Source organism: Oncorhynchus keta, chromosome 17, assembly GCF_023373465.1.
Source record: "Oncorhynchus keta strain PuntledgeMale-10-30-2019 chromosome 17, Oket_V2, whole genome shotgun sequence".
NCBI classification, from domain to species: Eukaryota; Metazoa; Chordata; class Actinopteri; order Salmoniformes; family Salmonidae; genus Oncorhynchus; species Oncorhynchus keta.
Genome location: NC_068437.1, coordinates 45,804,431 through 45,825,742, shown reverse-complemented (window position 1 = coordinate 45,825,742; position 21,312 = coordinate 45,804,431). Strand labels below are relative to the sequence as shown.

Here is a 21,312-nt window from a genome sequence, read left to right as displayed (position 1 = left end):
CTTTCCATTTGTTTTGTCTTGTTCCATACACACCTGGTTTTCATTCCCTTATCATACTGAATGTATTTAGTTTTCTGTTCCCCTACTTGTCTTTGTGTGCAATTGTTTATTGTTTGATGGTGTTTTATCTGGCGCTATACTTTATTATTGTTTCCGTGTTATTTTGGCACGTTGATTGTTCATTATGTCATTTGTGGAACGGAATTAAAGTGCGCCTACATATTTCACTCTGATCTCCTGCACCGGACTTCGCCTCCCTTATACACACCTAACACTTACGGAAGAGCTCAGTGACTTTCAACGTGGCACCGACATAGGATGCCACCTTTCCAACAAGTCAGTTTGTCTCCTAGATCTGCCCCGGTCAACTGTAAGTGCTGTTATTGTAAAGTGGAAAGATCTAGGAGCAACAACGGCTCAGCCGCAAAGTGGCAAGCTCACAGAACTGAAGCCTCGATTGCTGAAGCATGTAGAGCGTAAAAATCATCTGTTCTCAGTTGCAACACTCACTACCGAGTTCCAAACTGCCTCTGGAAGCAGCGTCAGCACAATAACTATTTGTCGGGAGCTTCTTTAAATGGGTTTCTATGGCCTAGTATCTGCAAACAAGCCTAAGATCACCATGTGCAATGCCAAGAGTCGGCTGGAGTGGTGTAAAGCTTGCCGCCATTGGACTCTGGAGCAATGGAAACGCATTCTCTGGAGTGATGAATCATGCTTCACCATCTGTCAGTCCGATCAACAAATCATGGTTTGGCGGATGCCAGGAGAACGCTACCTGCCCCAATGCATAGTGCCAAGTGTAAAACTTTGGTGGAGGAGGAATAATGGTTTGGGCTAGACCCCTTAGTTTAAACATTATGGACACCTGCTCTTTCCATGACAGACTGACCAAGTGAATCCAGTTAAAAGTTATGATCCCATATTGATGTGACTTGCTAAATCCAGTTCAATCAGTGTAGATGAAGTGGAAGAGACAGGTTAAATAAGGATTTTTAAGCTTTGAGACAATTGAGACATGGATTGTTTGTGTGCCATTCATAGCGTGAGTGGCCAAGACACAAATTTAAGTGCCTTTTGAATGGTGTGTGGTAGTAGGTGCCAGGTCCCAGGTGCACCGGTTGGTGTCAAGAACTGCAACACGGTTTCCCGTGTGTATCAAGAATGGTCCACTGCCCAAAGGACATCTAGCCAACTTGATCCAACTGTGGGAAGCTTTGGAGTCAACATGAGCCAGCATCCATGTGGAATGCTTTCAATACCATGCCCTGACTAATTGAAGCTGTTCTGAGGGCAAAAAGAGGGGACTCAATATTAGGAAGGTCTCCTTAATGTTTTGTACACTGTGTGTTTCTCACGAGCAATATTTTTAATATCCATGTAATGTCTTGAACATCTATTATGCTGACTAATGATGTTTTCCTCTCTCTCTTGGCTGTCTCTTCCGCAAAGAATGTATTAGTTATTCTATGACAGATTTATCATCACAATGTGAAAGACATTTCAAACTGTTCTGTGCATCCCTTGACTGTTGTCAAACTGTGTAGTGACTCTTGTATTCCCCTGTAATGAATCTTGCTTTGTTTGAGGCTGATTTTCAGTTCTGCTCAAATAAATATGATTTGTTATGACAAAGGCACTTTTGACATCCCCACTCCTGTAATGATTTCTTTCCTATTATGCATTGTCACATTTCCCAGTTGGAAGAATATCACTTGGCAAGGCTGCATTGGAAAAAATATAATTTGTTCTCCGTAACTCAACAGTAGAACAGTACAGTAAGTGAAAGTGTTGATGAACCGTGATAGGTGGATGGTAATTTAAGTGTTGTTTAGGTGCGGTGTTGTGCTTTGTGGTTGACAGTAACCTCACTTCATCTTTCTGTTACTTTCACACTACTCTTGGTAACTATTTCAGCTCGGCTAGAGATTACCAGCAAAATACTTTTGGTAATACGTAATGTAGGATTCTATCAATCTCTCTAACTCTAACTTTTTTTCTCTCTGTCAAGGTGTGAAGTGCATGGTTTCTACAAGGTGGCCAATTCAAAAGGTGAGATTACTGGATCAGATCTGATGCCTGGTTACATTCAGCTCACTGAGCTTCTGATAGCACAGTTCACTGAAAATAATGTAATGACTCCATCTATTGGTTTCTTGAGGCACAACCACTATATCCATCCTCTGTAAAGATCAAATCAAAGTTTGTTGGTGGATTACAGTGAAATGCTTATTACTAGCTCCTAACAATGCAGTAAAATGTTAATCAAGGATACAAATCAAATCCAATCAAATCAAATGTATTTATATAGCCCTTCGTACATCAGCTGATATCTCAAAGTGCTGTACAGAAACCCAGCCTAAAACCCCAAACAGCAAGCAATGCAGGTGTAGAAGCACGGTGGCTAGGAAAAACTCCCTAGAAAGGCCAAAACCGAGGAAGACACCAAGAGAGGAACCAGCCTATGTGGGGTGGCCAGTCCTCTTCTGGCTGTGCCAGGTGGAGATTATAACAGAACATGGCCAAGATGTTCAAATGTTCATAAATGACCAGCATGGTCGTATAATAATAAGGCAGACCAGTTGAAACTGGAGTAGCAGCACGGTCAGGTGGACTGGGGACAGCAAGGAGTCATCATGTCAGGTAGTCCTGGGGCATGGTCCTAGAGCTCAGGTCCTCCGAGAGAGAGAAAGAAAGAGAGAAGGAGAGAATTAGAGAACGCACACTTAGATTCACACAGGACACCGAATAGGAGAGGAGAAGTACTCCAGATATAACAAACTGACCCTAGCCCCCCGACATAAACTACTGCAGCATAAATACTGGAGGCTGAGACAGGAGGGGTCAGGAGACACTGTGGCCCCATCCGAGGACACCCCCGGACAGGGCCAAACAGGAAGGATATAACCCCACCCACTTTGCCAAAGCACAGCCCCCACACCACTAGAGGGACATCTTCAACCACCAACTTACCATCCTGAGACAAGGCTGAGTATAGCCCACAAAGATCTCCGCCATGGCACAACCCAAGGGGGGGGCGCCAACCCAGACAGTATGACCACATCAGTGAATCAACCCACTCAGGTGACGCACCCCTTCCAGGGACGGCATGAGAGAGCCCCAGTAAGCCAGTGACTCAGCCCCTGTAATAGGGTTAGAGGCAGAGAATCCCAGTGGAAAGAGGGGAACCGGCCAGGCAGAGACAGCAAGGGCGGTTCGTTGCTCCAGAGCCTTTCCGTTCACCTTCCCACTCCTGGGCCAGACTACACTCAATCATATGACCCACTGAAGAGATGAGTCTTCAGTAAAGACTTAAAGGTTGAGACCGAGTTTGCGTCTCTGACATGGGTAGGCAGACCGTTCCATAAAAATGGAGCTCTATAGGAGAAAGCCCTGCCTCCAGCTGTTTGCTTAGAAATTCTAGGGACAATTAGGAGGCCTGCGTCTTGTGACCGTAGTGTACGTGTAGGTATGTACGGCAGGACCAAATCAGAGAGATAGGTAGGAGCAAGCCCATGTAATGCTTTGTAGGTTAGCAGTAAAACCTTGAAATCAGCCCTTGCTTTGACAGGAAGCCAGTGTAGAGAGGCTAACACTGGAGTAATATGATCAAATTTTTTGTTCTAGTCAGGATTCTAGCAGCCGTATTTAGCACCAACTGAAGTTAATCAGAATGGAAAAAAACAAGAAGAAATCAAGAAACATCGGCACAAATTAAATGAGCTAACGCCCCAAATAGCACTATAACAGTATAATCCAAATGCAATCTGTGTATTTACACACAATATACTTAGAATATACAGCAGTAGATATATTAGACTGACAAAAGAATCCATTATATCCATAAATATGTGGTGAGTATAAGCAGTGTAACTAAACTGCAATGTACAGTCATAGAAAAGTGCAGGCTACTCTACCAGGTGATAGTCGGAGAGGGACAGTGTCTAAGGTTCAGGTCAGGGTACTGGGCGGAGGCTGGCTATTGGTGAGTGTTTAACGGTCTGATGGCCTGGAGATGGAAGCTGTTTACAGTATCTCAGTCCCAGCTTTGATGCACCTGTTCTGAACTCACCTTTTTAGATGGTAGCAGGATGAACAGGCTGTGGCTCGGGTGGCTAAAGTCCTTGACTATCTTCTTGGCCTTCTTGTGATACCAGGTGCTGTAGATGTCCTGGATGACAGGCAGTGTGCCCCTGATGATGCATTGGGTTGACCCCACTACCCTCTGGAGAGCCCTGCAATTGTCATGCGGAAATACAGCCCAACAGGATTCTCTCGATAGTGCATCAGTCTGTTATATCTGGAGTATTTCTCCTGTCTTATCCGGTGTACTGTGTGAATTGAAGAATGCTCTCTCTTCCTCTCTTTTTCGCTTTCTTTCTTTCTTTCTTTCTCTCTCGCTCTCTCTCGGAGGAGGACCTGAGCCCTAGGGCCATGCCTCAGGACTACCTGGCCTGATGACTCCTTGCTGTCCCCAGTCCACCTGGCCGTGCTGCTGCTCCATGGAACCCTGACCTATTCACCGGACATGCCTGTCTCAGAGCTGCTGTTTTCAACTCTCTAGAGACAGCAGGAGCGGTAGAGATACTCTGAATGATTGTCTATGAAAAGCCAACTGACATTTACTCCTGAGGTGCTAATCTGTTGCACCCTCAACAACCACTGTGATTATTAATATGCTGGTCATCTATGAACATCTTGGCCATGTTCTGTTATAATCTCCACCCGGCACAGCCAGAAGAGGACTGGCCACCCCTCATAGCCTGGTTCCTCTCTAGGTTTCTTCCTAGGTTCTGGCATTTTTAGAGGGTTTTTCCTAGCCACTGTGCTTCTACACATGCATTGCTTGCTGTTTAGGGTTTTAGGCTGGGTTTCTGTACAGCACATTGTGACATCAGTGACATCAACTGGTGTAAGAAGGGCTTTCTAAATACATTTGATTGATTGATTGGTTTGCGGTTTTCAACAGGACAATGTCCCAACACACCTCCAGGCTGTGTAAAGGGCTGTTTGACCAAAAAGGAGAGTAATGGAGTGTTGCATCAGATGGCCTTGCCCCTCCAATCACCTGACCTAATTGAGATGATTGGTGATGAGTTGGACCGCAGAGTGAAGGAACAGCATCCAACAAGTGCTCAGCATATGTGGGAACTCCTTCAAGACTTTTGGAGAAAAGGGGGGTCGCAAATCAATATTAGGAAGGTGTCCTTAATGTTATGTACACTTAGTGTACACGTCCATGTTCCCAGTCACCTTGCCGTGGTTAAATGTGGTGGTTCACATTTTCAGTTTTGCTCGAATGCTGCCATCTATCCATTAAAAAAAATATATTTTCTGGCATTATTACTTGCAGACAAATAACTTTGGGGAATTAGATTGGCGGTCACTCACCTGACTTGGATCTTTTGTTTGAACTTACCGAGGAAACCCCATTTATCCAGGGTGCTCTACCAAAACATTGGTGCTAGAGAAGAGGGAGGAGAAGTAGGGTTCCTGTCTTCAGAGGATATTACTCACTAACGTTCAGTCCCTGGACAATAAAGTAGACAAGCTCAGGATGAGGATCTCCTTCCAGGGAGACATAAGGGACTGTAACATACTCTCTTTTACGGAATCATGGCTTTCTAGGGATATAATGTCCCTGTCCATACAGCTAGCATGGTTCTTCGTTCATCGCGCGGACAGGAAGAAGGAACTCTCTGGGAAACACAGAGGTGGAGGGGTATGTCTCATGATTAACTACTCATGGTGTGATTGTGGTAACGTAAAGGAACTCAAGTTCAGTCTCCCGATCAGGAATACCTCATCAAATGCCGAGGGGAAGAGATGTCCTCTAACCCCAGCTTCCTTATTCCTAGCCCCAGGCAGCCCCCATTATTACAGTGGCCGCCGCACCCAGTCACTCCAACCTCCGGAGACCCAGCTGAGAGCCCCAGGTCACTGGTCACCAAACGCCACAGGAAGCTGCGGTTCTCTAACCCCTAGTGGTGCCCCCACTGGTGAGGAGTACCATCGGTTACAGGGCATGGCCCAAACCCAGGTGTCTAGCCGCCACCTGCTGAGGGAAGTCTGCTCCAAATACCAGCCTGGTGTCACAGAACACCCTGTGTTCTGCCTTCAGGTGTTCCGTGTCTTCTTGGAGGACAGGCATTGTAACTATAGTGGTTAATTTAATTTACAGTACATGTCACTACAGTACGTGATTTACACGTATAATTGTATTTCATTGCAAATCATGTTCAGGGCTGATCTAGAGGTCCCCCTGTCCATGTAATTTAATTCATTGTGATCTAAAAGGCAGAACACGTCTGAAGTCAGAACTCCCACTCTGAGGTGCTAGATGCATACAGCCCCAGATAACTATTAATATATATTTTTATTAATAATAGGTCAGGCCTTCAATACTGTGAGGTGCACCGCCCACAAAGATGCCCACTTCGCCAACCACGTCCGCCGACTGGACTCCTATGACCATGCGGGTGTGGCAGAGCGCCTCTGCTCCTACACCAAGGTCCTCTTCGTATGGGAGCCCTTAGAGGGGCTGGTTTCGGCCTTCCATGATAAGTTTGAGAGCTCCAACTGGTACTACCACTCAGCGTTCGGAGCAGAAAACAAAACGCCAAAACCGGCCCATCATCTCCCGGTGGGACCAGATAGGAACAGGTGGACCAATGCCTCAAGGAAGGAAAGCTCTCCGCCCTGAGGACTGACGATGGAGTCACCTTCAGTGAGTTTGTCCAGTACCTGTTGGATGTGAGGCAACCCGTGGGTATGGACATCCACTGTACGCCGGTCAGCCAGCTCTGCAGCCCCTGCCTGCTGCACTACGACTTCATCGGGAAGTTTGAGAACATGACGGAGGAGGCCAACTTCCTGCTACAGAGCATTGGATGCCTGCCAACGTCAAGGCAGAAAGGACTGATTCCACCGTTGCTCAGATGTACTTTGAACAGCATGGACAGACAGAGTCTATGACGTTTACTACATGGATTATCTGATGTTTAACTACCCCAAGCCCTTTCTGTACCAAGGTACTGGCTGGAGTGCCGGGTTGAGATGATTCATTTGAGATTTATTAATATGAACACTAAGGAAGAGATTGTAATCTTGCGGGATTTGAATAAGCACTACAGACACTGATGTATTTCTTATTTATGTCTGGTTAAAATTATGATTTGATTACTTTGAGCATAGGTTGTACAGATTTTTTTTCTTCTCAAATTCATCATATCTAACTCGTAGTGTCCCATTGCTGCAACTTCCCTACGGACTCGGGAGAGGCGAAGGTAGAGAGCCATGCGTCCTCCAAAACACGACCCTGCCAAGCCGCACTGCTTCTTGACACACTGCTCACTTAACTCGGAAGCCAGCCGCACCAATGTGTCAGAGGAAACACCGTCAAGCTGGCGACCAATTGTGCGCCGCCTCATGGTTCCCCTGTCACGGCCGACTGTGACACAGCCTAGGATCGAACCTGTTTCTATAGTAACACCTCAAGCACTGCAATGCAGTGCCTTAGACCGCTGCGCCACTCATGAAGCCCTGTGGTTATACAGCTTTTAGTCGTAACGCTTTTTATAGTGTTAAAACTGATGTACTTTTTGTCAAATGCACTTTTATTTACTGGCATACAGCCTACATACAACATCCTCTCAACAATCAACAAGATATCTCTTTCTACTTGTTTTGTATTTTGCATGCAATAGACTTGTTAGAATATATTTCTAAAATACAGAAACACAGGGAAAATATATAGAGTTGAGTGGCATAACTGTATAATATCTCGGTTCATCATATATGGCCTTCTAGATGTATCTGACGGTTCATGATATTTGAATCTGTTGGTAATGTACATTGAAACATGTGTTTGAGGTTTTCTGGGTAATTGTATGGGCCTCGTTACAGTACAGATGATGACACTAAGTGTAAAGAGTTAATGTACAATTGTTCTACATGTCTGTGCAGAAGTGTTGTATTTAAATCCCCTAGCCTTAACACTGCCAATATACATGTATATTTTTGTTTGGGTTTTCAAGCACCATTACCTTGATTAACAAGCCACTTCAACAAAACATTTATTTGTTGTTTTTCCACATCTGGTTTAAGGAAGTGACAGAAATATGACAGTTTTAATTCATTTCAAAATGTTCCGTGTACAATAGAGCCATGCCTCACTCCCCTAGTCCTGGGGGGCTGCAGGCCCCCTCCCCCCAGTGTCTGGAGGGGGGCACTCTGCTGCCTTGTATTGGAGCATAGGAAATGAGAAGATATATTTCATTTGAGCTATCAGCTCTTAGGACATAAAGACAACTGATCTGTTTCTTCTCTTTCCACATCCTTCTCACATCAGACATTCAGCATAAAATTAATAAATTAAGAAAATGAACTGCCAGTGCCTGGGGTGACTTTGCCAGCTATTTAAATCTGTAAATTCACAACATCTTTCTCATACGTCATCTAATTGAACTAACTGCAGGGTTTCTTTTAAGTAGTAAAAAGATAATTGTATGTCCCAAATGACACCCTATTCCCTATCTAGTGCACTACATTTGATCAAAGCCCTATGGGATCTGGTCAGAAATAGTGCATTATAAAGAGAATAGGGTGCCATTTGGAACAGGGACAGAATCAAGTCCTTCTGTTGGTTTGCACTAATGCAGAGTAAGACACATGCACAGCATCACCCTGGGGCAAAAACAAATGGAATAGCAGGATTTAACACTGGAGTCTTGGTGTTGAACAGACGTTGTGTGTATGGATTGCTCTATTTCCTAGTTTGATTAAACCGATGAAGAGAACACATGACTTTCATGTAAAAAAATACATTGGAAATTAATAAAGCAATGTATTTTATGTCCATTCCATCCTTCTCACCCATAGCTTCATAAGAGAGGAAATGCATTGGGCAATGCTTGAAATGGTTCAGTTAGGCGAGCCTATAATTATTTTTCAGGTTCATTTTTATGCCAGATATTATTTTGTTGTGTGCTCTCAAAATGTTTTGTCATGCATCCTTAGAATATTAATACAATTGAGAAAAACTAGTTGACAATAAATCTAAAACTATGGGAAATGTATATCTGTGCTGTATACAGTACCAGTCAAAAGTTTGGACACATCTACTCATTCAAAAGTTTTTCTTTATTTTTACTATTTTCTACATAGTAGAAAAATAGTGAAGACATCAACACTATGAAATAAGACATATGGAATCATGTTGTAACTAAAACACTTGTTAAACAAATCAAAATATATTTTATATTTGGGATTCTTCAAAGTAGCCACCCTTTGCCATTGTGACAGCTTTACACACTCTTGGCATTCTCTCAACCAGCTTCATGAGGAATGCTTTTCAAACAGTCTTGAAGGAGTTCACACATATGCTGAGCACTTGTTGGCTGCTTTTCCTTCACTCTGCAGTCCAACTCATCCCAAACCATCTCAATTGGGTTGAGGTCTGGTGATTGTGGAGACCAGGTCATCTGATGCAGCACTCCATCACTTTTCTTCTTGATCAAATAGCCCCATACACAGCCTGAAAGTGTGTTGGGTTATTGTCCTGTTGAAAAACAAATTATAGCCACACTAAGCGCAAACCAGATGGGATGACATATCACTGCAGAATGCTGTGGGAGTGTGCCTTGAATTCTAAATAAATCACTGACAGTGTCACCAGCAAAGCCCCATCACACCTCCTCATCCACACTTCACGGTGGGAACCACACATGCGGAGATCCTCTGATCACTTGCTCTGCGTCTCACAAAGACACGGCGGTTGGAACCAAAAATCTCACATCTGGACTGTTTCTGTGTTTCTTGGCCCAAGCAACTATTCTTCTAATTATTGGTGTCTTTTAGTCGTGGTTTCTTTGCAGCAATTCGACCATGAAGGGCTGATTCACGCAGTCTTCTCTGAACAGTTGATGTTGAGATGTGTCTATTACTTGAACTCTGTGAAGCATTTATTTGGGCTGCAATTTCTGAGGCTGGTAACTCTAATGAACTTATCCTCTGCAGCAGAGGTAACTCTGGGTCATCCTTTCTGTGGAGGTCCTCATAAAGCCAGTTTCTTCATAGTGCTTGATGGTTTTTGTGACTGCACTTGAAGAAACTTTCAAAGTTCTTGAAATGTTCCAGATTGAGGGACCTTCATGTCTTAAAGTAATGGACTGTTGTTTCTCTTTGCTTATTTGAGCTGTTCTTGCCATAATTTGGACTTGGGGCTATCTTCTGTATACCACCCCTATATTGTCACAACAGAACTGATTGGCTCAAACGCATTAAGAAAGAAAGAAATTACACAAATTAACTTTTAGCAAGGCACCCGTTAATTGAAATGCATTCCAGGTGACTACCTCATGAAGCTGGTTGAGAAATTGCCAAGAGTGTGAAAAGCTGTCATCAATGCAAAGGGTGACTACCCTTTTTGGTTAGTACATGATTCCATATGTGTTATTTCATAGTTCAGATCTCTTCACTATTATTCTACAATGTTGAAAATAGTAGAAAAACCCTGCAATGAGTAGGTGTAGGTACTGTATAGCAATTTCCCATTCGTTTTAGATATGTTTTCTCAATTGTATTAATATTCTAAGCATGCAAAAAGGGACATCACAGCTGTTCAAAATCAAATCAGTTTATTGATTGTGTACACAGTTTAGCAGATGTTATAGTGGGTGCAGCGAAACGCTTATGTCATTAGCTCATAGCAATGCAGTGAAATGTCAAACAAGTACACAAATAATCAAACATTTGGAATTTCTCTGTGCAATGCTGTGTGCAATGGAACACAAAGTGGTGACCATATGGATCGATCATGCTGTGACCAATTTTGATGGATTACAACAGATTTGAAATTGGCCTATATTTTGTTACCAATAGCGTACCAAACTGAGCTTGTGTTTGAGGAGTAAAACGGATCTGCCTGCAAGTGCTGGGGGCAAACATCTCCATCTAACAGTGCACAATAATTGAAATGGTGCATTTGACCGGAGGCACCTGAAAGGGGGCTTTTTGCAATGGCATAATGCATGACGATAGATGTCATTTGGCTTCAATGCCAGGGGGATGTTTGATGTTAGAATATTAGCTATTGGGGACAGGGGTGTCATGCACTCAAAAAATCGAATGGGGCACAAAGTACGTGAGAATAACCGGGTGGTGATCCGGTCCAGAAGTTGGACAATTGTTCATTTTTTTTTTCCTGCAATCTAGAGCCGTAATGAGTGTGGTTAATTCTAAGTTTTTAAAAAGTACACATTTTCTGCATATCTAAGCATACCTATTGAACTGTGAATCCTCCTCAATGGTGGTTCTTTTTAAGAAGAAAATAAATATGCTTCTCTGCTCAAATCTGAGTAAAGGATTGAAAGAAATCTTATTCAGTACATTTAGTTATTGCTTGCTTTTCTAAAGTCTACCATGTCAGCAGGCATGTCAGCTAAGATAGTTAGACAAGCTAGTTACTCTAATTTGATTGAGAGCCTAAAATGGCTTCTTGATAAATAGTAATTAAGTTGGGAACCTATGTGGGCTAAAGCCAACTTCCTAAAATTGATAGGTGACTAGTAGTATTACAGAGAAACAAACACATCTTATATATTTATATGTGTGTGTATATATATATGTATATATGTGTTTTCATATATATGTGTGTGTGTGTGTGTGTGTGTATGTATATATATATATAATTATTATTTTATTATTTTTTAAACAGGACAAATCTGAGGGGGCACGTGCCCCATTACCCCCTATGGGCATGACACCTCTGATTGGGGCCAGAGAAGAGAATACGACAGGACAGAGAAGATCTGCGCGACAGTTCTGAGCGGAACCTATCATTTTATAGTTTAATTGATATTGACCGTAGCCTCCTTTAGTAGACATTGTATCAACAAGTTACATTTATGTTTTTTTAATACACACTACCAGTTATTAACACTGGTAAATCCGTTGAGTGAATTATGACACTAATCTGATACGGAGCAAGATTGAACCGAACACCGTTACCCGTGCAGCAGACCAGACCGCTCTCCGTTGGAAATAAACCACGATATATTTGGTAAAATCTTAAAATCAAATAGACTTGTGAAATAAGAAACGGGGGATCTCATTTTCATCTTGAAACGAGTTGAGGCGAGAGATAAAAAGCTGCTCTATTGTAAACTAATCCTTACCCTTCGGGCGTTTGAATAGCCCAGGGCAAGAATTCTACTAGCCCTCCTTTTATTTAGAGACGGACTGGCTTTCTTCTCATAAAACTCGACGGATTCATCATATCAGAAAAAGCAAGCCTCGGACAAAGACGGATATAAGGCAAACGACGACACAACAGACAAAAACAGAGATAAAATCGGAAGGAGAAGAGATTCCTATGTCTTCTGTATCCGTGTCCTCCCAGGTAAGGACGCAATATGTTTGATTTGTAGTTTTATTTGGTGGAGAACATGTAGTCTGTCTGACACTACAGTAGAATCTTAAAGACACAGCTACTCTATAATATCATTGCGTTGGTGAATATTTTCCGTGATTAAACCACAACGTTTTTAAACGTTGGGACTCCACACACCAAGAAAAGTGAACCGGCGGTAGCCCTATTTGGATACCAGTGGATTGTGACATATTTGTTATATTTTACGGAAACGCAGGAGAACGCAAACTTCAGTGACTGATAGAATCCCCAATTACATCCTAAAAGTGTTATTCCCAGTTTATTTCCGTGCTGTCAGAAGAGAGAGCGTTTGGGGGAATAGGCTAGAGTATATCAAGCCCAAACTTGCTTTTAAAACGTTATTATAGGCTATTCGTTTCTCTTTCTATTCAATACATGTGTTCTTGATTGAATTCATGTGTGAAATAATATGGATACAGTAAGGACTATTACATCTCAGAATATGGGGAAAATATGGGTGAAATGTATGTAGTTTCCTTTTGGTTTTATAACATGAAATGTTTTTCTTTTTAAATCGATTTCTTATAATACTGGTTTCTGGCTAAGCAGAGGAGATAACACCCTGGAAACGAGGACTCAGTATGTTCTGCTCAGCAGCCCCAGGCATCTTGCCCCTGGCAAAACACTGAATGAAGTTCACCTCCTGTTCACCTTTATGGTTCAAAGAACCTCTGTACAATGGAGAGACTTGGTGGGGGGATGGTTGTTTCAATTTGTCCAGAAGCTGCACTTTGCCCAGTGCCCTGGGGTCATGAATGTCCTCTGTTCCCTCAATGTGGGAAACTTCAACTACTGTCTGCAGCCCATGAATATTGTATTCATGTTAATTGGGGAACGTTCATGCTTATTGTATCTCTGAAACAGTCTGATTGGCTGCTAGCCCTACTATAGTCTAAACTACTGTACAGTCTTGCACCTCATTTGCTATTACTTCATGTCATTACTTCATCAGTCGCCTAACTTTAAAGGTCCAATGCAGCCGTTTTTATCTCAATATCAAAGCATTTCTAGGTAACAATTAAGTACCTTACTGCGATTGTTTTAAATTAAAATGGTAAAGATAGAAACAAAAATAGCTTCGTAGCAAAGAGCAATTTCTCAAGCAAGAATTTTACTAGGACTGTCTGGGAGTGGGGAGGGGAAAACTGAAAACTAGCTGTTATTGGCAGAGAGGTTTGGAACTGTCTTTCTTATTGGTCTATTAACTAATTTATTCCATGGTGTTGTCACCAGCCTGGACAAAACTCCATCCCACTAAAACAGGCTGGAATTTTAGGCAGTATTTTCAAGCAGCTCTTACACTAAAAGGGCATTAGCATCATTTTCACAATTGAACAGTATTATTTCAACCTCATAAGGTGGAAATGTATATATAAAACACAGTCAATTCACGTTTTTGACTGCACTGGGCCTTTAATGAAAATTAGACCTCTCACTATTTTTCACTTTACTACTCTCAGGGCAGATACAGTACACACTTCTAATACAAAGACTATCTGTTTCCATGTGTTGCTATAGGAGGGAAGGAGTATGTCCAGGATGTCTATGAGTCGTTCTCCAGTTTCTCCAATGAATGCCCAGGGCATCCCATCACCGGCCCAGCTGACTAAAGCCAATGCCCCAGTCCACATTGATGTGGGAGGACACATGTACACCAGCAGCCTTGGGACTCTCACTAAATACCCAGAGTCTAGGTAAGCCCATTACAGGATGCATCTGGCACCGCCAGGCTCTCACTAAATACCCAGAGTCTAGGTAAGGCCATTACAGGATGCATCTGGCACCGCCAGGCTCTCACTAAATACCCAGAGTCTAGGTAAGGCCATTACAGGATGCATCTGGCACCGCCAGGCTCTCACTAAATACCCAGAGTCGAGGTAAGGCCATTAAAGGATGTATCTGACACCGCCAGGCTCTCACTCAATACCCAGAGTCTAGGTAAGGCCATTACAGGATGTATCTGGCACCGCCAGGCTCTCACTCAATACCCAGAGTCTAGGTAAGGCCATTACAGGATGCATCTGGCACCGCCAGGCTCTCACTCAATACCCAGAGTCTAGGTAAGGCAATTAAACTGCCTTAATTTTGCTGGACCCCAGGAAGAGTAGCTGGCTAATGGGGATCCATAATAAATACAAATACAAATACGGGATGCATATGGCACCATATTTTTTCATGAGAAATAACATATTATTGAACGATACAACAAGTTCATAGACAGCTTCATACTGACACTGCATTATGACTGATACATTACTAGAATACTTATAGAAATCCACACAACATCATGTTGAAACAATAACTTTGGTATCCATGATCATTTTTGAGAGATCTAGCAAAAAAAGAGAGAGAAAAGGCTGGAGAGAAAAGAAAGGCTAGATTTTAATTGCTTTTTGGAGGACAAAGAAAGAGTGGAGAAGGCAGAGAGAGAGAAGGCTGAGCAGCCTGGAGCTGTGAGGTGACAATCCTGCTGGAAGAGTAGAGGACCACTTCAGGCAGAGAGGAGAGAAGTAGAAAGATGAGCTGGGCTTATAGAAATCAGTTGGCATCGATTTCTGGTGTGTGAGAGGGAGAGAGAGAGGACAAATGTAAATAACCCATTATGAGTATGTGATTCAGAAGTTGTAGTAAACCCTTAGTATTTTCTATACTAGAATAAACAACATGCAGTTGTAGCCCACTTCCTGCCTACAATGTAAGTAATGATCAAACACTAGAAACAAGTTTTACAGTTCTCTAAACATACTTCAAGTACTACTTCATTCAAAGTATGAATTTAGAGCTCTCAACCATTGACTTTTTCTGTTCTCCAGAATCAGTCGTCTGTTTAATGGAACAGAGCCGATTGTACTGGACAGTTTGAAGCAGCACTACTTCATCGACAGGGATGGAGACATATTCAGATACATTCTCAGCTTCCTCAGGACCTGCAAACTACTGCTCCCAGAGGACTTCAAGGTACAGTACACACTACAGGACAGCTCTCTTCCAGCTCAAATACATGACATTATGTACTGTATGTCTAACAAAGGTGGTTTGGTTGAACTATGCTCGTGTAATAAGGTAACTTGCAATAGCCATGAAGACTTGTTATTTCTTTGAGCTAATGACTAGGCTGTTGTTCAGCGGGCTAACACAGTCTGAACCAGAGGCACCTCATTTCCACATATACAAACAATTACAATCATAGTATCTCTCACAGAGATTTCAGGATGGTCAGGCAAATGCAAACATGACTATAAAGTCATACAATTATCCTGCTGTGCCCAGAAACACATCTTTATCTTCATTCTATCACTGTGTACCTACCTCTATATGCTCTCAGTGTGTGTAAACTCTGTAGCTTTCTGACACTTTAATCAGGTCTCCATTTCGCCCTGGGCTCCTACAGGGGTCGATTCTGCATGGCTGGAAGCAGGGACACTGTGTATTTTTCTAAATTGATGTGTGTGTGTGTGCGTGTGTGTGCGCGCAAGAGTGCTTACATATGTGTGTGTGGTTGTGTATCTGGCATCTCACTCATCTCTCTCTCTCTCTGTAGTTAGTGTAGCTGTGTTATTCTGTGCTTTGCCCAGGATGACTAAAGTGCCCTGCAGATAGAGCCTTCTTTTATAAAACACATCTATCCCTCGCTTCAAGCCTACGAACGGAGGGGAGCTAAGGAGGCAGGCTTTGATACAGAGAGGAGCCTGAGGGGGTAGCAGCTCTGTGTATGGCTGATGTCAGAAGCAGTTTGGAGCAAATGTAGAGGGAAAAATAAGCAGCTCTCTCTTTATCTCTCACGCAGTAGTTATGAACAGAAGTGTCTGCTGTGTCTGCTGTGGCTGTGTGTGTGTGTGTGTGTGTGTGTGTGTGTGTGTGTGTGTGTGTGTGTGTGTGTGTGTGTGTGTGTGTGTGTGTGTGTGTGTGTGTGTGTGTGTGTGTGTGTGTGTGTGTGTGTGTGTCAAATCAAATGTGATGAGTCAAAAGAGATTAGTGCAAAAAGGGTCAATGCAGATAGTCCAGGTAGCTATTGGTTAACAATTTAACTAACTATTTAGCAGTCTTATGGCTGGGGGGGTAGAAGCTGTTCAGGGTCCTGTTGGTTCCAGACTTGGTGCATCGGTACCACTTGCCGTGCATGTGTGCTGCAATAGTATTGAGCATGCAAGGGGAAAAGACAAGGGGGGTGAGATGTACAGATATGTTTTCTGTGTGGAGATAAACATTTGGTATAAATGAATCCATCACAAGACATTCAACAGAAGGAAATATGTGTGTACTTTAAATCAAATCAAATTTGATTTGTCACACACACATGGTTAGCAGATGTTAATGCGAGTGTAGCGAAATGCTGGTGCTTCTAGTTCCGACCATGCAGTAATATCTAACAAGTAATCTTACCTAACAATTTCACAAAAACGACCTTATACACACAAGTGTAAAGGAATGAATAAGTGTAAAGGAATGAAAAATATATGAATTAGTGATGGCCGAACGGCATTGGTAAGATGCAGTAGATGGTATAGAGTACAGTATACACATGAGATGAGTAATGTATGGTATGTAAACATTATATAAAGTGGCATTGTTTAAAGTGGCTAGTGATACATTTAATACATACATTTTTCCATATTAAAGTGGCTAGAGTTGAGTCAGTATGTTGGCAGCAGCCACTCAATGTTAGTGGTGGCTGTTTAACAGTTTGATGGCCTTGAGATAGAAGCTGTTTTTCAGTCACTCGGTCCCTGCTTTGATGCACCTGTACTGACCTCGCCTTCTGGATGACAGTGGGGTGAACAGGCAGTGGTTCGGGTGGTTGTTGTCCTTGATGATCTTTTTGGCCTTCCTGTGACATCGGGTGGTGTAGGTGTCCTTTAGGGCAGGTAGTTTGCCCCGGTGATGCGTTGTGCAGACCTCACTACCCTCTGGAGAGCCTTACGGTTGTGGGTGGAGTTTGGGAGTATTTTTGGTGACAAGCCGAATTTCTAAAGCCTCCTGAGGTTGAAGAGGCGTTGCTGCGCCGCCTTCACCATGCTGTCTGTGTGGGTGAACCATTTCAGTTTGTCTGTGATGTGTACGCTGAGGAACTTAAAACTTTCCACCCGCTCCACCACTGTCCCGTCGATGTGGATAGGGGGCTGCTCCCTCTGCTGTTTCCTGAAGTCCACGATCATCTCCTTTGTTTTGTTGACATTGAGTGTGAGGTTATTTTCCTGACACCACACTCCGATGGCCCTCATCTCCTCCCTGTAGGCCGTCTTGTCGTTGTTGGTAATCAAGCCTACCACTGTAGTGTCGTCTGCCAACTTGATGATTGAGTTGGAGGCGTGCATGGCCACGCAGTCGTGGGTGAACAGGGAGTACAGGAGAGGGCTGAGAACGCACCCTTGTGGGGCCCCAGTGTTGAGGATCAGCGGGTTGGGGATGTTGTTACCTACCCTCACCACCTGGGGGCGGCCCGTCAGGAAGTCCAGGGTTCAGTTGCACAGGGCGGGTCTAGACCCAGGCTCTTGAGCTTAATGACGAGTTTGGAGGGTACTATGGTGTTAAATGCTGAGCTGTAATCGATGAACAGCATTCTTACATAGGTATTCCTCTTGTCCAGATGGGTTAGGGCAGTGTGCAGTGTGATTGCGATTGCGTCGTCTGTGGACCGATTGGGCAAATTGGAGTGGGTCTAGGGTGTCAGGTAGGGTGGAGGTGATATGGTCCTTGACTAGTCTCTCAAAGCACTTCATGATGATGGAAGTGAGTGCTACGGGGCGGTAGTCATTTAGCTTTCTTGGGAACAGGAACAATGGTGGCTTTCTTGAAGCATGTTGGAACAGCAGACTGGGATAAGGATGGATTGAATATGTCCGTAAACACACCAGCCAGCAGGTCTGCGCCTGCTCTGAGGATGCGGCTGGGGATGCCGTCTGTGTGAGTTGAAATTGTGTTTTGCCGTCTTTAGGTTCTCTTCAAGTAAAGTGTTACTGATATGTTTAATACTTTGAATGCACTATATATTACAATAGTGCACAACACCTCGGGGTATCCTGAAATTCAAACCCTGTGTGTGTATTATCGTTAAATTAGCTTTGATTCCAGGCAGTCTATTAGTTAAATCCTTTGTTGTTATCAAGTTAAACACGTTTATCTATCTGGACTATGACAAAGCAGTTGGCTGACAAATAACCACATCTAGCAGACATCCAGGCTGTGCCCATACCAGTTTGTTTATGAACATTAGTGTGTGTGTTTGTCGGTGCATCTATGCTTTCTTGCGTTTGTGTGCACGTGTGTGTTGTGTGTACAGTATGTATCCTTGCTTCAACAGTATGTGTTTGTTTCTACTATGGCAGGACTTCCCCCAGCTATACGAGGAGGCTCGCTACTACCAGCTGACACCCATGGTCCGCGAGCTGGAGCGCTGGCTGACAGAGCGGGAGGGCCAGAAGAGCCGGCCCTGCGAGTGCCTGGTGGTCCGAGTGACCCCTGACCTGGGTGAGAGAATTGCCCTCAGCGGGGAGAAGGTGCTCATTGAGGAGATCTTCCCCGAGACCGGAGACGTCATGTGTAACTCGGTGAACGCCGGCTGGAACCAGGACCCCACACATGTTATCCGTCCGTTTTCCGTTCAGGTCAATGGCTATGTGGTTCCTTCCAGGTGAACTCGGTTATGATGCTTCCAGGTCACTCAGTGGTGTCTTTCAGGTCAACTGGATGTGGTTCCTTCCAGGTCAATGTATAATGTTTCCATCCAGGTCAGCGCTGTTATGTGGTTCCTTCCAGGTGAACTCGGTTATGATGTGGTTTCTTCCAGGTCAACTCTGATATGTGGTGTCTTTCAGGTCAACTCTGTTATGATGTGGTTCCTTCCAGGTCAACTCTGATATGTGGTGTCTTTCAGGTCAACTCTGTTATGTGGTTCCTTCCAGGTCAACTCTGTTATGTGGTTCCTTCCAGGTCAACTCTGTTATGATGTGGTTCCTTCCAGGTCAACTCTGATATGTGGTGTCTTTCAGGTCAACTCTGTTATGATGTGGTTCCTTCCAGGTCAACTCTGTTATAATGTGGTTCCTTCCAGGTCAACTCTGTTATGTGGTGTCTTTCAGGTCAACTCTGTTATGATGTGGTTCCTTCCAGGTCAACTCTGTTATAATGTGGTTCCTTCCAGGTCAACTCTGATATGTGGTGTCTTTCAGGTCAACTCTGTTATGATGTGGTTCCTTCCAGGTCAACTCTGATATGTGGTGTCTTTCAGGTCAACTCTGTTATGATGTGGTTCCTTCCAGGTCAACTCTGATATGTGGTGTCTTTCAGGTCAACTCTGTTATGATGTGGTTCCTTCCAGGTCAACTCTGTTATAATGTGGTTCCTTCCAGGTCAACTCTGTTATGACGTGGTTACTTCCAGGTCAACTCTGTTATGACGTGGTTACTTCCAGGTCAACTCTGTTATGTGGTTCCTTCCAGGTCAACTCTGTTATGTGGTGTCTTTCAGGTCAACTCTGTTATGATGTGGTTCCTTCCAGGTCAACTCTGTTATGTTACACTGCAGAGCAGATCAGGTCATCCAGTAATGCTGAAGACTCAAACTAATCTCAGTAACATGGCAGATAGACTCACTCCAGTCACTTTGCATAACCAGTTCTAAACTCAAAGCTTATCTTTGAGTGCTGTCGGCTCAACTAAGTTCAGGTGCTGTGTAGTTCTAGGTCAAATCCGTCATACGTATAAGGAAGAGGGTATACCAAACAATAGCATACTCCGCACTATACCTGTGCAGCCTGAGATCCTCTGGCAGGCACTGTTGACCATTCCAAAGTCTAGGTTGAAAATGAAAGGAGACCAGGCATTTGCAATTAGGGCCCCTGAACTTTGGAATGGTCTTCCAGGGGAGATCAGGCTTGTAGATTCAGTGCCTGTTTTTAAATCCCTATTCAAGACACACTTTTATAAAGATACTTGTAATGTATGATTGCAATGATTTTAATTGTCCTTCCTCCTGTATTTGTTTCCTGGTTTGTACTTTTATTTTATGAAGTGAACCCTCTTGTTACCTGTATTGAAAGTGCTATACAAATAGTTTGGATTAACTAATGTCAAATGTCTAAAGCTCCTGTCTGTCTTTCTCTCTCTGTCTGTCTGTCCTGTGCTCCCTGTAGGTTCTGGAGAGGTTGTTCCAGAAGGGCTTCAGCATGAGGGCGTCGTGTGGTGGCGGAGTTGACTCCTCCCAGTTCAGCGAGTACGTCTTGTGTCGCGAGCTCCACAGGGGTCAGTCCATCGGCACCACCACCACTATCCGGATCAAACAGGAGCCTCTGGACTAGGTCAGGAGGAACAGAGGGACCCCTGAGATAAGATGTTCAACAACCCCAGTGCTCATCTCCAGGTCCTATCTACACAAAACACTGAAGGAGGACTCTTTATGCTTGGGAATATCATGTGCCAATGGCAATGTTTATTGGGCAAGCGAGATGTGAGAAGGTTGTGATTCTATTGAGACTCAAATAGTCCATGGAACTCTTTCTGCTGCCGTTTCCAAGGGAAACGGTCAGTCACCTCTGGACTATTGACAACTAGCAGGAACAAGGAAATAGCTCCAGTAATATGGTGCTCAGGTCCAGCTTAGGTTTCACTGGGGACTCCTGTTCAAGCCTAAGGATGGGTCTACTGGTATGCCAGATGACCTCCAGTTCAGAGACATTGTCTGCGTTTATACTGGCAGCCCAATTCCGATATTTGCCCAATTATTGAAAAAGATTAGATCTGATTGGTCAAAAGACCAATAAATGTCAAAAGATCAGAATTGAGCTGCCTGTGTAAACACAGCCAAAAATGGCCATGTCCTGCTCTGCCACAGGAAGAACATGTGTGTTTGCTGCATTTCTTGAC

The 21,312-nt window shown here is 43.6% G+C and overlaps 1 pseudogene; it reads left to right on the top strand.

Annotated features, from left to right (window-relative positions):
* The window catches only part of LOC118395933 (BTB/POZ domain-containing protein kctd15-like), a 24,363-nt pseudogene extending 3,616 nt beyond the window's left edge, over positions 1-20,747 (top strand).
* Positions 20,748-21,312: the final 565 nt, after the last annotated feature.